Raw genomic sequence first — 16,770 nt, forward strand, 5'->3', positions numbered from 1 at the left:
GGGCAGGGCATGTAGCACGTATGGGCGAATCCAGAAATGCATATAGAGTATTAGTTCGGAGGCCAGAGGGGAAAAGACCTTTAGAGAGGCCGAGACGTAGATGGGAAGATAATATTAAAATGGACCTGAGGGAGGTGGGATATGATGATGGAGACTCTATTAATCTTGCTCAGGATAGGGACCAATGGCGGGCTTATATGAGGGCGGCAATGAACCTCCGGGTTCCTTGAAAGCCAGTGAGTAAGTAAGTGTTAGAGTTTGCATATGGTTTCACTATTACTGGAAAGAGCATAAAAAATTGTATAAAAACCACAGCTATCAAAATTTCGATTGAGGTCAAATGTCCGTCTTTGATATTAAGAATATTATATTATTTATTAACACGATGATATTAACTATAATTAGAGAAATACAGTTCTATATGTGTAATCGGTGAAGAAATCTTACGTAGGAACATAACTAAGAATATGAAAATGTTAACAAAGAAAGCTCATTATCTTAATGGTTAAACCTCTTAGCCTATAAGAAGCAAATAACAAGGTCAACTTTTTATATAGATCCGAAATGTAATTAAGGGAGATTTCGAAATTCGTATGCCCAAGTGGAAAGCGTGTTAAGTTAACATAAAGCAAAACATTAATAAATAAACAATCCCTATCTGAAGGTCACCCTGTATGGGCGTATTAATTCCCCAGCTGATAGCATCTTAACTACGAAACGTATCCAATATTCCACTCCGCGTCTAAGCACTGTTCACCACCCAAGTGGGACCCGGTGGGGTTCCAGCATCGTAAATTGTGGGTTTCTTCCAGACAACCGGCACGAGCAGCTTCTGAGCTCAGAATATACCCACTGCTTCTTCTTCTTCAGATTGTGATAATGATATCCTGCCACAGTTCACTTCTTCAGGCTCAATAACACTTACTTATGTTATATGGACTAAAAGGGTGGTTTTACGTATGGGTTGAGGTGTTTCCAAACGAATACTTGTAATACATTCGCCCTTGTAACTTACAACACTTCATTTCATATTATGTTCAATTTCCTTATTTTTATTTAAATAATAAAAAATGGGACACAAAGCATGGACCGGCATCAATGCTAGATTAGAACACCATCATACTTTTTTTTATTATCCAATTTAATAAACCCTATTTCACCCTGAGGTATATTATGTTGTCAAGGTTACAATTCAGATGAATTATGTACAAGAATGCACCTTAATGAAAGAATGGATCGTTTCATAAAGCCTCAAGGCATGTCTCTATATTTATATCTAATGGTTATAGAAAATATATATATATATATATATATATATATATATATATATACGAATTAAATACATTATTTAGTGAACACAATTGGCAATAATCAGGTATTACAAGAAATGGCTCAAAATTAGAAATCGAATGCCTAATTAAAATAAAAATTAAAACCAATAATACTATATTATAGTATGCGAAATTGAAGACTTACAGTTTCATTATAGTTGATTGGAACTAATACGATTTTTTCTCCCCCGGAATAATTTAACATGTTACAGTTTCACGAATATTCTATTCAAGAAGGAAATGAAATACTTATATAATTTGGAGTTGGTAAGTATATTGGTTAACGATTAGGTAAATGTATAATTTAAAGTGATCAGTAACAACTCAAGCTCGTATCTTTCATGGCAAAAGACTGGACAATCATATAATACATGTTTGACATCTTGAGATTCCTCCCCACAAATGCAAGTTTCATCGTCTTTAATATGGAATCTATTTAAGTATTCCCCGAATTTTCCGTGCCCAGTCAAAAACTGTGTCAGTGCGAAATTTGGCGTTATTACTTTACATTTATTACGATCATAGACCGTTGTAAAATACAGCTCTTATGTAAGAATTCCCTTATCACTATTAACCCATCTTTCGTTCCATTCTTGCATATAATGTTCTTTGGCTACATTTTTGATATATGATATCGGACATAAATTGTACGACAGTGGCACATCAGAGTTGGCTGCCATCTTTGCCAATTCATAGGCTCTCTCATTTCCAACTATCCCAGTATGCCCTCTGACCCAAGTTATACAAATATGGACGACACTTTTCATTATTAAAGTTCTTATCTCTGAGGCTATAATGTTAGTGTTATATTTATAATTAATTGATATTACTGCTGACTGCGAGCCACTGTGAACCAAGCGCTGTAACCAGACTGACTACACCTTTTGATTGCTTCTCGCAAAGCTAATAGTTCCGCCTGAAACACTGAGCACTCTGAGGACAGTCTGAAGATGGCTGAGGTGTGTTCGCTGTCGTTCCTGTAGGCAACAAACACCATCATGCTTAGGAAGGGCTGATCATATTAGGAAGTTTAAATGTTGAAAACAAAGAACGGACGTGGCAAAATTTTCCTTTGTTAACCGCACAATAGTAAACTGGAACAGCTTACCTGCGGCAATCTTTCAGGGTGGTCCTTTCAAAATCAATACATTTAAGGAAAGGTTGAGAAGATTAGACTGAAAATGTGACTGTAGATGCAGTGTAATTATCTAAGTTGTGTCATGTAATTAATTAAGTTGATATGTAATTAATTAAGATGATATGTAATTAAGTTGATTTGTAATTAATTAAGGTGACATGTAATTACTTAGATTGGTAATAGTTGAGTGAAATAAAAGTACTTATAAGTTAGGTTTACTTTTGCTTAATGTAGGCGTTATTATAGAACAGTTTTTATTTATTTATAGTTAGAAATAAATTTAGGTTTATTTTATTTCATTTTTCTTTTATTGCTGTTGTAATAGTATTATTGTATTATATATCACTGCCATCGGGTGTATACCCAATTGTAGTGTTAATAAATACATACATACACATACAAAATATTAATATGAAGATATTATGCTTAATTCAGAGTCCATTAATTAACACTCGACTTTATTCATGAAACAATCGGTACCATTCAGTCGATTGGTGAAATAATCATGGAGGGAAATTCAGATGCAGAAATTGATGTTCCACAAACTGTTCACATGGGAAGGGTGATAGTAAGAGGTAGAACAATAAATTGTATCAGATTTGCTGATGATATGGCGTTGTTAGCAGAAGAGGAGATGATACTAAGGGATATGCTACTGGAGCTAAATGACAGCTGTGAGCAGTATGGGATGAAGATAAGACGAAGACCATGGTCATAGGAAGAAAAGTAAAGAAGGTAAAATTGCAAATTCTAAATGAGGCAGTAGAGCAAGTGGACAGCTTCAAATACTTGGGGTGTAGCATAAGTAGCAACATGAGCTGCTGCAAAGAATATTATAGATTTATTAATTTGTCCTAAAGAATAATATCTGTAATTATTGACAATTAATATTCGAGGAGAAAAATTCGCACCGGACAAATTAATAAATCTATAATATTCTCATAGCTGCAGTGCATATATTTATACAGATTACTGTGCACGTAACTGCGGAATCCCGGCCAAACAAGTCACTCAGCTGAGTGCGCTCCTAGTATAATGGCAGTTGACATATACGTCAACATATATGCGTAACTTGGAGTCAGGCCACAAAGGGAAACATTGAAGGAGGAGGGTTCGGTCCAATGCTGTGGATTGAATTCGGCGTAGTTCAGTGGTCAGAGCGCTTGGTACATAGAACCAAGAACCCGGGTTCGATCCCCGGCGCCGGAGCGAATTTTTCTCCTCAAATATTAAATGCTCCAAGGAGGTCAGCAATGGTCAAGGAAGCTTTTAATAGGAAAAGAAGCTCTTCTGTGAACCTCTGTAAAACAAACAAAGAAAGAAAGAGACTACTGAAGTGCTTTGTATGTAGTGTGACATTATATGGAGCAGAAACATGGACATTACAACGAAGTGAAGAAAATCGACTAGAGACATTTGAAATGTGGATATGGAGAAGAATGGAGCGTGTGAAATGGACAGACAGAATGAGAAATGAAGGTGTGCTAAAAAGAGTGGGTGAAGAAAGAATGATGCTGAAACTGATATGGAAGAGAAAAAGAAATTAGTTGGGTCACTGGCTGAGAAGAAACTGTCTACTGAAGGATGCACTGGAAGGAATGGGAGAGAACTCTTCGGGGCAGAAGAAGATATCAGATGATAGACGACATTAAGATATATGGATCACATGCGGAGACTAAGAGGAAGGTAATAGGAAAGATTGGAGAATGCTGGGTTTACAGTGAAAGACCTGCTCTTGGGCAGAGCACTACGAATGAATGAACCCTTGTTGTAACCGACTTCTTGTGATATTATTATGTTAGCCTATATGTTTGATTTAACAAGTGAGTTATTTTGTGTCTGTATTTGTTGTATATTATGTTTTTGCTTTTCTTTGTATCATTGCTTAATATGTTAGAATAATTTCTATTATTTTCTATCTCAGCTTGTATCTTCAGTTGTTTTTTTTATATCATATTCTGTCACATGCAGACTGTTAATGTTATTACATGAGATTAATTATGTTGTAGTTGTACTTATTACATTTCTGGTGGTGTTGAAGAGAAGACGTGATAGCCTTAACTTCATCAAAATGAATAAATAAATAAATTAATTAAATAAATAAATATATGAATGAATGAATGAATGAATGAATGAATGAATGAATGAATGAATGAATGAATGAATGAATGAATAAGTAAATAAATAAAAAAAAATAAATAAAATTATATATAAATAAATTATGATACTCCTACATTTCGTAGAAATAACAGCTGTAATAGTATATCATGCAACGAGCCTATAATGGTAGTAATTAAGACGCGAGTATGTTTGTTTATGAAACGAGCGCAAGCGAGTTTCATAATTTTCATACGAGCGTCTTAATTACCATTATAGGCAAATTTCGTACGACTTTTTATGCTCGACCATATTTCTAACTTCAAATTATTCATAAGTATTCATGTTATGATTATGTAAGTGAGGAACGGAACTGACCTTGTAAATTGTAGATGTGCGCAGACGCGAAAGTATTGATTTTTTTCCGAGGAACGAATGTCATTGACCTTGATATAATCTAGAGAATAACATGAACATTAATTTTGATATAACCTGGAAACTGATTTAGAATTGAAAAACGAGATGACAAATTGAATTTATTTGAATATTATTTACAATTAACGCTAATTATTATAGTAACAGAACATAACCTTCTGCGACAGTATTGGATTTCCAGCCTCCGTGACTTTTCGCTAGTTGTCTTTCGATTGCATATCCGAGAATAATCGATACTTGCGCTTTTATAATGGTATAATAGTGATTTCTCATTGGCTGAACAACTGAAGTATAATGAATAGGTGTACTTTAATGAGGTGCATTAAAGGGCTACTACCAGGTGTATAATTAACTACATTTCGGCATGGTCGAGCATAAATCATATTATAAGCTATCAGTTGCACATCAGTCCTGTGTATTGCGTTGTTCGGTTGCAAATACTTTATCCTCCGAAAAGTAGATATACGAGTAGTTGTTACACGACCAGCGACGGCACGGGTGTCGGTTTTAGCGTCTAGGGGAAATTGACATTCAGAAAAAAGTCTGTGAAATGCTGGTTCACATTTCAGGCTTTGAGGCCGGGGGAGAGCAAGCAGATCTCCGGGGAACGAGAGAACCTTTTCTTTTGTGTTTACGCTCGGATTGAAGGAATAGGAGGAAGCGGACATTATATGGGTTGACTGGCTGGATCTGACATAGAAACCTCACCTTAAATGAAATATAGCGAGTGGGATGCTACGGCCGAGGAGCGAAATAAAAACAAGTGAGGTTAGGTCCCATTCTCCAAACTTACAGCTCTGGGACTTGACTAGCCAATAAGAATGCAGTCGAATTTAGCTACGAATAAAAACCAAGAATTTCACGAAGATGACACATACTTTCTTTTACGTTTCGCCACAAATCAGCTCTTTCTTCGTGTTTGTGAATATACCTGGGTTATCCATAAGCAACCTATACATAGTTTTGGTTTCTATGTAATTTTACTTATTAATTATAATTAATTTATTTATTTATTTATTTACAGACGTGGACAAATTATTAACAAAATTGACGATTTTTATGATAATTCTGTTTACAAAATTTGACTTTTCAATTTCGACTACCGTACAGTTGACAATTTTGCATATTTCTATCATTACAGTATACAGAAATATGCAAAAATTTCAACTGTAGTTCAAATTAAAGAGTTAAATTTTGTAAAAATATATAATAAAAATCTTCAATTTTGCTAATAATTTGTAAATTAACAAAAATGTCAACTACAGTCTAAATTGAAGAGTCTAATTTTGTAAAACTATAAAATAAAAATCTTCAGTTTTGCTAATAATTTGGAAATATCCAAAATGTCAACTGTATTCCAAATTGAAGAATCGAATTTTGTAAAAATATATAATAAAAATCTTCAGTTTTGCTAATAATTTGTAAATACGAAAAAATATCAAATGTAGTCCAAATTGAAGAGTTAAATTTTCTAAAAATGTACAATACAAATCTTCAATTTTGCTAATAATTTGGAAATACGTAAAAATGTCAACTGTAGTCTAAATTGAAGAATCATATTTTGTAAAAATATATATAAAAAAATCTTCAATTTTGCTAATAATTTGTCAACGTCTGTATTTTTATTGTCATCAACATTTATAACAGTTCTAGTATGTCACCACATTTCTGTAGGTATAGGCTATGTGTTCCTCCATAACTTTCTATTAGCTACATTTTCCTACAATTAATATGAAATCCTGACAGTCTGTGGGATAAACATATTTCTTTGTAAATACTTTGAAACTAATAACATATTTTCTAAATCTCAATATGGATTCAGATCTAATTCTAATACAACCAAAGCTGTTACTAGTTTTATTAGTTATAATTTAGAAGATCTTGAGGACCATAAATTTAGTTCTGCTACATTTTTGTGATTTAAATAACGCTTTTGACTGTGTTTCGCATGAGGTTATATTAGAAAAATTACAATATTATGGTATTAGAGGTAATGAATTAAAATTACTTGTGTCTTATTTTAGTAACCGTCAGCAGTGTATCTTCATTGATGGCAGTAAATCTAAGCTCATGAATGTAAAATATGGTGTGCCTCAAGGATCAATGTTGGGTCCTATCTTATTTTTAATAATGGTTAATGATTTGATGTGTAATGTCTATGCTTATCCTGTGGTATTCGCTGATGACGCCACTTTCTGGACAAGTCATAGTGATATTAATGAATTGAAAATTCTTAGTAATTCCGTTTTTAATACAGCCAAGAAATGGTTTAGTTCTAATAAATTTCTTTTAAATGAAAGTAAAACTGCATCTTTGTTGTTTAGTAGTACAGTCATGGAAAATAATAATTTAAAACTTCTAGGTATTACTTGGACAGCACACTTACTTGGGCAGACCATGTTGATTCTGTTTGTAAAAAATTGTCAAGAGTAATAATTCTTCTGCGAAATTTGAAAATGTATGTTCCGAAGAATAACATTACAGTTGTCTATTTTTCTTATTTTCATAGTATACTTTCTTATGGACTACTTTTATGGGGTAATAGTTCTCATACTAATAAGGTATTTATGTTACAAAAAAAGCTATTAGAATTATAACTAATTCATCAATGAAGGCACACTGCAGACCGTTATTTGTAAATGAAAAAATTATGACTGTAACATCACTGTATATTTATCAAGCCCTAAATTTCGTCAAAGAAAATTCACAAATGTTGATACATAGGAATGATGTTCATATATACAACACCAGAAACCGTGACCTTTTTGACAACCTAAGTGTAGTCTAACTAAAACAATGAATAATTATTTTATTATGTCTTTAAAAATAGCAAATAAATTTCCGAGATATCTTTTTAATCTGGAAAGGAAGTCTTTTAACAGACTTGTCTCTGGTTGGTTAATCAACAAACCATTTTATGAAATTAATGAGTTTTTTAATGTCAACGTTGTTGAGAGTTTTTTAATTAATTTTATCGTTTTGTTGTTTGTCTTTTATTATTGACTTTGTCAATTGCACTATGTTGTGTGCTCTGACTGTATAACACTGAATATACTGAATATACAGACTTCGTAAAACAATTAATAAATTTGTAATTCTTCGCTGTCACATCCCTACAAATATTCTGCGATTAGTTTACTCAGGTTTGGTTCAATCTGTCATCCAGTATTGTATAAGTATCGGATGGAAGGAGCAACAGAATTTACATTTTCTCCACTCATATTGATTCAAAAGCGGATAACTAAAATTTGCTTAAGCAAGTCAACTGATAATCCAACAAAATGGATTTATTCCAATTCTAATGTTTTTTTTTTAAATTGAACAAATATATAACAATATACATTTATTAAGATATTATCATAAAAATCGTCTGAAATATAAAGAAAAACATGTTTATCCTACCAGAAGAAATTTGACATGTTCTTTAGTTGAACCTAAATGTCACACAACCACTGGAATAAATCACAGCCAGAGTTACGGGCCAAGATTATACAACTCTATTTTCATAATAAATCCTGAGTTTAATAAATTTAAGAAATAAATGTGCCTTTTTCCTTTTTCTTAATTTCAATATATTATTTATTCACCCCATGTTATATTCTGCTGATTCGAGTCCACATGGGGGAAGAAATTTTCTCATGAAATTTTGGCCAGTGTATGGAACCAGTGCCAATCCAGTATCGTAATGCACTTGTGGAGCTACAATAGGTAGCGAAATTCGGTTGCGAAAGCCCGCTACAACGGCTGGGCAGATCATCGTGCTAATGACACGATACCTCCATTCTGGTTGGATGATCGTTCACCTCTGCTTCGGTATGTAAACGTGAGGCCAGCAGCCGGCTGGTCGGTCTGGGCCCTTTAAGAGCCGTGGCGCCACGAATTATGATGATTATTATTATTATTATTATTATTATTATTATTATTATTATTATTATTATTGTTGCTTATATTCTGCTCCTGACTTGATTATCTACTTTTATCTTCGTAATTATCCCTGTTTTGTAATTATTGTATTGGTTTTGTAATTACTTTGAAACTTTGTTATGTTCTTTAGTACAAAATACTTATTTATAGGAAACGCCCACGAACACGAGCTTGCTGAAACAGATGTGCACTACATCGGTAATATGCATTCATTTTATATTGTATGTAGCAATAAATACTAAACAGTAAATAATAACTCCATTAATCCCGATATTAACTTAACTCCAAACAGTCCGTTTCTCTTTACTTACTTACTTACAAATGGTTTTAAGGAACCCGGAGGTTCATTGCCGCCCTCACATAAGCCCGTCATTGGTCCCTATCCTGCGCAAGATTAAACTAGTTCCTACCATCATATCCCACCTCCCTCAAATTATTATCCTCCCATCTACGTCTCGGCCTCCCCAAAGGTCTTTTTCCCTCCGGTCTCCCAACTAACACTCTATATGCATTTCTGGATTCGCCCATACGTGCTACATGCCCTACCCATCTCAAACGTCTGGATTTAATGTTCCTAATTATGTCAGGTGAAGAATACAATGCGTGCAGTTCTGTGTTGTGTAACTTTCTCCATTCTCCTGTAACTTCATCCCTCTTAGCCCCAAATATTTTCCTAAGAACCTTATTCTCAAACACCCTTAATCTGTTCCTCTCTCAAAGTGAGAGTCCAAGTTTCATATCCATATAGAACAACCGGTAATATAACTGTTTTATAAATTCTAACTTTCTATCCGTTTCTCTTTACTCATCTTAATTATCCACCATCTTTTATTTCATCTCTCAGATGCCACTCCACTCACATTCCTTACATAAGTTTATTTATAATTATGATCTTCCTACATCTCATCTTACTCGTCCTACATTATCCTTTTCCATTTTATACGTTTGAAGTCTTTGTAACACTATACTATTTTTCATACGTAACTATTAGAAGATATTGAATATTTATACATGGACGATGAAGCCAAAGAAATGCGATTAGTAGTACGTATTCAATTTTCTGCTTTTATCGAAAAAAATCCAGGTACAGTAAATTTTTTGTTTTATGTATGCGGCACATTTTTACCTCAATGGAATATTATAAAACAAAACCCGAAAATATTGAGATCAGAAAATGCAAACGATGAGAATTGGGTATGGTTACGATGAGTGATGATTAGGTGGAAATACGCATGCGCAGCCAGACATCTTTCTGCATGCCTACATCTGTAGTTGCTAAAAATAGTCCTGTAGCGTTTTGTATAACTAAACATAGTCCTAATAAAGAACCAAAGTTTCATCATTTTCTGATATTGGATGGTGTTGGTAAATCAATTAGAGTATTATTGGCAATTTTAAATAAAGGATGTCTAATTCGTAAGATGGGTTTATTCATTAATCTATTTGTCGTAGTGGTCCTTGTGAAATATTTGTAATTTTTATAATTTAAAAGCAAATAAACAAGCACGAATAAAACCCATTAAATTAATTATAAAACAAAAATGGGACCTAAATAAAAAACTAAAGATAATATATGATAAAAAAGTAAAAGCCGAATTTCTCCATACATTTCAACCGCATGTTGTGTACATTTTCTACTACACTTCAGTAACAGTTCAATTTTTTTAAGTTAAAGTTGGTAAGACTAGCTTAAATTAAACAATCAGCTTCATACACCTTAAATCTCCAGGGAAACAAATCTTGAACTTCGCTGGAGGGTGGGAATTTTCTTTTCTTGTCCACCCCCTCAATTCGTCGCTGAGTTCGAAAGTTTGAAAATCCTTTATGTAAACGAAGTTGTTAACAGAGTAGGCTACGTCCATTGTCACACGAGAACAAAGTTTATTTAATTCTATACAATTATAATTGATTTAAGTGTGCTAAAGCAGCGAGAGCAGAAAGTAGGTCAAGATTGTACGATAATATCACACATGACAGCACAAACCCCTGAAGTATCACTGCCTCGAGCAATCCTTCCCTTGTATACATAGTATTGCTAGTGCTAGCTTTGCGTGACTGCAGGGTCCACATCAGCAGCTAGGGGCGGGGTGGAGGGTGGCTTGATAAACGACCGTCTCCTTAGATTCACATGTTCATTCTTCTCCCCACCTCGCCCGCCCCCAAAGCTCAATCTTACTCCAGTGCAACTATTTACTGTGCAAGTTCGCAAATGAATTTTCTATAAAACCAAGGCCACAGCGAAGTTTTTAAGTACCTTTGCTTCTACAGGGACATCGTTTTATTTTTACTAACATTTTTAATATTTATTTGTCTAATGACTAGTACATGATATTTACTATCATAGACTGAGGGAAAAACAAGAAAGTGGTGAACAAAACTACGGATTAAGTAATTAAAAACATTCGGACTCTGGCTTCCCAGTAGCGGTCGACTTCCTTGGAGGATTTCAGAGCAGGGCATTTTGCAAGATGTTGTCTATCCATGTCTTCCTGTTGATGGCACAAAATGCAGGATGCTGATGGAAGGATGCCAAGACGATTGAGGTGTTTACCCAGGATGTCATGTTCAGTGTTAAGACGAAAGCTTGCAACTACCAGTCTTCTGGGTTCAGCAGGTATATCCTTCAGTAATTTCCTACGTTGTTTCGAAATGTTTATGTCCAGTTCTTGTTGGTGATTATTTTTTTGTAGTTGCTTGATATATTGTTTTACTGAGATAAATGACAAAGGTTTCCGTGGGTTTATTTTGAGATTGGCACCCTTCTTAGGTAATGTGTCAGCCTGTTCATTCCCATGTAGATTACAATGTCCTGGGATCCACAACTGTTTTGCCACGTTCTATTAAATTTGCAAGTATTTTTTGACAATTATTGATTTGTTCTGTGTAGGGATGGTCAGTTTTATTTATGGACAAAATGGCTGCTTTTGAGTCTGAGAGGATGACGCCGTTTGTGAATTTATCAATATGGAATAAAAGTTGATTTAAGGCAACATGTATAACTTCAATTTCTCCATCATAGGCAGATAGATTATAACCAACTGGAAGATAGAAGCAAAACAGATTACTAAAAATACCAAATATTAACCTGGCTATACCTCTGGATCAACGCCGTTTGCTACTCCCTTCCACAACTGGAGTTCGACGATACTGGCGTTATATACAAGCAAATCAATTTACTAGGTATAGGAGGGAAGAAAAGCAGTTCATCCATTTACGTAAACTAGGAAATATCGCTATTTTGAGTTTGATAATTTTTATTAGGTTTTTGTTTAATCAAAATACAGTACTGTATTAACATTAAGTGTTTTTACTCACGAACTGAGCTGTTCATGTGGACGTATTCATTATGCAGTGTATATTATACTATCTACAGCACATTAGCGTACAATATAGAGAATGAAGTTAAATTGAAAAATAATCATAATATGGATATTTAAACACATTTTTTAAAATGGTGGCCGTTAATTTCGATACAGGCTTCAGTTCTAATGTGCATATTATCGCATTATAATCCCAATTACCAGTTTCGTCCTTCTTACTAGTAACCCATGTTTTTATTTTTTTATTTTTTTTTGGGTTATTTTACGACGCTGTATCAACATCTAGGTTATTTAGCGTCTGAATGATATGAAGGTGATAATGCCGGTGAAATGAGTCCGGGGTCCAACACCGAAAGTTACCCAGCATTTGCTCGTATTAGGTTGAGGGAAAACCCCGGAAAAAACCTGAACCAGGTAACTTGTCCCGACCGGGATTCGAACCCGGGCCACCCCATTTCGCGGCCAGACGCGCTCACCGTTACTCCACAGGTGTGGACTAGTAACTCATGTTGAAATAATTCTGTACCCACTCTATAAAAGAGTACCTTACGTACTGTAAATTCAGTCTTCACTTCTGCCCGACCCGCACAGATAAAATTACTCACACATGTTATCTACTGTCCGTCCTATGTCGTAGGGTCGTAGAAAGAGGGGAAATCACGTGACAGTTAATTAGTTAACGAGGCCCATTTACTTAAGTTATTTTAAACAGTTGTATAATATTACTTAGACGTCCAGTTCCTAACAGAAATTAATATTATCAGAAAAGAGCTAAGACAGCCCAGCCACTAGCTGGTGTATAAAAGCTGGTGGGGGAAACCGGAATACGACGTAGGCAAATGGACGACAGTACCTGTGTGAAAATGATTCAATATTGAAAGCTCTTTCGTCACTGGAAAACGCGAACATATTTTTGGAACGTATTGTTTACTATGACCGTAAGGCAACTATGACTGTATATGCGATCTTGGATCTGTGTGGAGGACGGTTGAACTTCATTTGTAGAAGGGGTGGGAGTGAAGTACATTCAAAAACTCAGGTACAATAAAAACTGAAGTAAAAATAAAATGATGTCCCTGTATATATCGAGGGTTACGTTGTGATTGCCTGTTCCGGCTTCACCATATTGTTCTCGTACTCCCTACGTCATCTATATAATTTGAATGAATGGTTTAATACCATTGAGCAAAATGTTAACTTATTTAGCTTAAGAGACTTGGAAATAGAAGATTTTTCCACTACCAAGTTCGAAAGTACGCTATTATTTAATTATTTCAAGAGTGCAAAGTTTGTCATTTTCATATTCTCAAAGTAATTAAGTAACTATTCAATTCAATTCAATTTATTTGGCCATTAGACATACAGTTTTAGGCTTCGTCAGAATACATTGAAAAACATATAAATACATTTTTAAAAAACACTAATAAAAGAAACAGTAAAATTTAAATAACACAATGAAAACATGAAATAATTTGAAACTTTTAAATTGAAGAAAACTAACTAAATTGCAATTAAACTTATTTATTAAAATACAATTTCATACAAATTTGTGTTGAAAAACTCAGCAACAGAATAAAAAGGATTATTTGATAACCAATTGTAAAATCTAGTTTTGAAGCTATACATTGGTAATTTATAATATTGACTTAGGAGCTTATTATACAATTTCATCCCCATAATTAAAAAGTCTGTGTTGCTCTTGTATAATCTACAATATGGAATATTAATTTGTTCACTATTTCTAATTTCATGATCATGTATATTGGCCATTAATGAGTAATTGTCGATATTTTGTCGAGTGTAAAGTACTAGATCACATATATATATAGACACACACACACATACAAATTTATGATTGTTAAAATCCGTGATTGAAAAGTGGCCGACAATGTTCCAGATAGTTTGATTTACATAAAATTCTAATGGCTTTCTTTTGTAAAATCAAGACGCTTTCAATTTTGGTTCCATTTCCCCAGAAAATTAATTAGGGCATATCGGATTATCGACTGAAAGAAAGAAAAGTAGGCACATTGGTTTTATTTCTCAAACAAATTTGATATTTTTTTGGAAGTTATTGTTATTTTTATCACATGAAAATTTGAAATTGTTCATATATGCATTTCGGTGCTGGATCCCGGACTCATTTCACCAGCATTATCACCTTCATCTCATTCAGACGCTAAATAACCTAAGCTGTTGATAAAGCGTCGTAAAATAACCTACTAAAATAAAATAAAAAATTAATATATGCATTTAAATATGTAATATAATATAATTATAAACATTTGAAAGGGAAAACCCTCAAAATATGCGTTAATGCAAAATAAAGTTAGCTGCATTCGTATGTAAATATCATGATCGGCAAAGATCCACTTTTAATTCTCCATATCCCAAATCAATAAAAACATGCAATAAAACTGCATGAAGTTACGCGGTCTAGAGGTCACCATATAGACTATGCCTGCTATTCCGTTTGTAATCTTACCACAAACACTTGGACGCGCCATTTATCCGTCTCCCAGACTCTGCGCCGCACAGTTTGAGAACCCACCGGGTTATATGCAGTTCAACATTTTGACCTTTACGTTTATTCTGTGTTGCGTACCTACAACAGAGCACCCTGACGGCTCAGAGGTTTGATGAACTTCGTGGCGCAACAATGCAGCGATGTGCAACTGTTCCAATGTAGCGCACATGCGCAAAGCGAAGTAAACATCTGTCACTATTGTCAGCCTGCAGCGACTAGAGACAGGAAGAGGTGCGTTCACAAATTTATCTGAAAAGTTTTTGAAAGGAAACAACTGAGAAGAGAGAATTACAACGAAGCAGGTTTGAAACACGCGATCACGATCTGTCTTGTCTGCCGAGGACGTCCATGTTCCTGACGATGTTTAAGACTGTCCTCCGACGTCACCATTTGGACAAACGGTAGGGATACCATCTTATGAGCTAACCACACCACGGTTCCAACTCAAGGCAAAGAAAGCACGGCATTTGGAGATAGATATCTTCAATATTCGTACTTATTGAGTTACTTATGCTGTATTTCAATCTATAGATCTATATTTTACTTTCTTGTACCTATTCTGGTATTGTTTTCAATTTGTAATTTCTCAACTTTCTTATTATTTTGTAATACCAGTATGTTAGTGTTTTGTTGTTAAATTTCGCTGCTTCTCGGCCTTAACTCACACAGTATGAATGAAAGAATGAACGAACGAATGAATGAACGAACGAATGAATTAGAGAATAAATCAGTGAATAAATAAATAACTAAATACACTCTTAACCTCTGTTCCTCTCTCAGAGAGTCCTAGTTTCAAAACTATACAGAACAACCAGTAATAACCAATAACTGTTTCATTAAATTCTAACTTTCAGTTTTTTGACAGCAGACTGGACGAAAAAAGCTTATCAACCGAATAATAACACGCATTTCCCATATTTATTCTGCGTTTATTTTCCTCCGGAGTGTCATTTATATTTGTTACTGTTGCTCCCAGGTATTTGAATTTTTCCACCTTTTCACAGAATAAATCTCTAATTTTTGCATTTCCATTTCATACAATATTCTGGTCACGAGACATAATCATATACTTTGTCTTTTCGGAATTTCCTTCCAAATCTATCGCTTTACTTGCTTCAAGTAAAATTCCCGTGTTTTCCCTAATCGTTTGTGGATTTTCTCCTAACATATTCACGTCATCCGCATAGACAAGCAGCTGATGTAATCCGTTCAATTCCAAACCCTCTCTGTTATCCTGGACTTTCCTAATGGCATACTCTAGAGTAAAGTTAAAAAGTAAAGGTGATAGTGCATGTCCTTTCTTTAGCCAACAGTGAATTGGAAACGCATCTCATACAATCTGGCCTATACAGACTCTGCTGTACGTTTCACTAAGACACATTTTAATTAATCGAACTAGTTTCTTGGGAATACCAAATTCAATAAGAATATTATATAAAACTTCTCTCTTAACCGAGTCATTCGCCTTTTTGAAATCTATGAATAACTGATGCACTGTACCCTTATACCCCCCTTTTTCTCCAATATCTGTCGAATACAAAAAATCTGATCAATAGTCGATCTATTACACCTAAAGCCACACTGATGATCCCCAATAATTTCATCTACATATTGAGTTAATCTTCTCAAAAGGATATTCGACAACATTTTGTACGACGTCAACAAAAGTGATATTCCTCGAAAGTTACTACAGTTAGTCTTGTCCCCCTTCTCAAAAATATGTACGACAATACTTGATCTATTACGCTTAAAACCGCACTGATGATCCCCAATAATTTAATCTCCAAATATGTTAATCTTCTCAAAAGAATGTTGGAAAAAATTTTGTATTTCTCGAAAGTTACTACAGTTGATCTTTACCCCCTTCTTAAAAATGGGTACAATTATGGACTCCTTCCATTGTTCTGGTACAATTTCCTTTTCCCAAATAGCAAGTACGAGCTCATAAATTTCGCTAGATAATGAACTTCCACCCTCTTGTATTAATTCTGCTGGAAT

At 34.3% G+C, this 16,770-nt stretch overlaps 1 protein-coding gene and 1 non-coding gene across 3 annotated transcripts in view; one reads left to right on the top strand and one right to left on the bottom strand.

The window, feature by feature from the left end:
- LOC138693018 (discoidin domain-containing receptor 2-like) overlaps positions 1-16,770 on the bottom strand; it is a 1,708,097-nt gene that overhangs the window by 1,110,903 nt on the left and 580,424 nt on the right. The window lies entirely within an intron of this gene.
- TRNAM-CAU (transfer RNA methionine (anticodon CAU)) lies at positions 3,606-3,678 on the top strand. Its single transcript has one exon. It is a non-coding gene; the product is annotated as a tRNA-Met (tRNA).

This window comes from Periplaneta americana, chromosome 17, assembly GCF_040183065.1.
Source record: "Periplaneta americana isolate PAMFEO1 chromosome 17, P.americana_PAMFEO1_priV1, whole genome shotgun sequence".
Classification (NCBI taxonomy): domain Eukaryota; kingdom Metazoa; phylum Arthropoda; class Insecta; order Blattodea; family Blattidae; genus Periplaneta; species Periplaneta americana.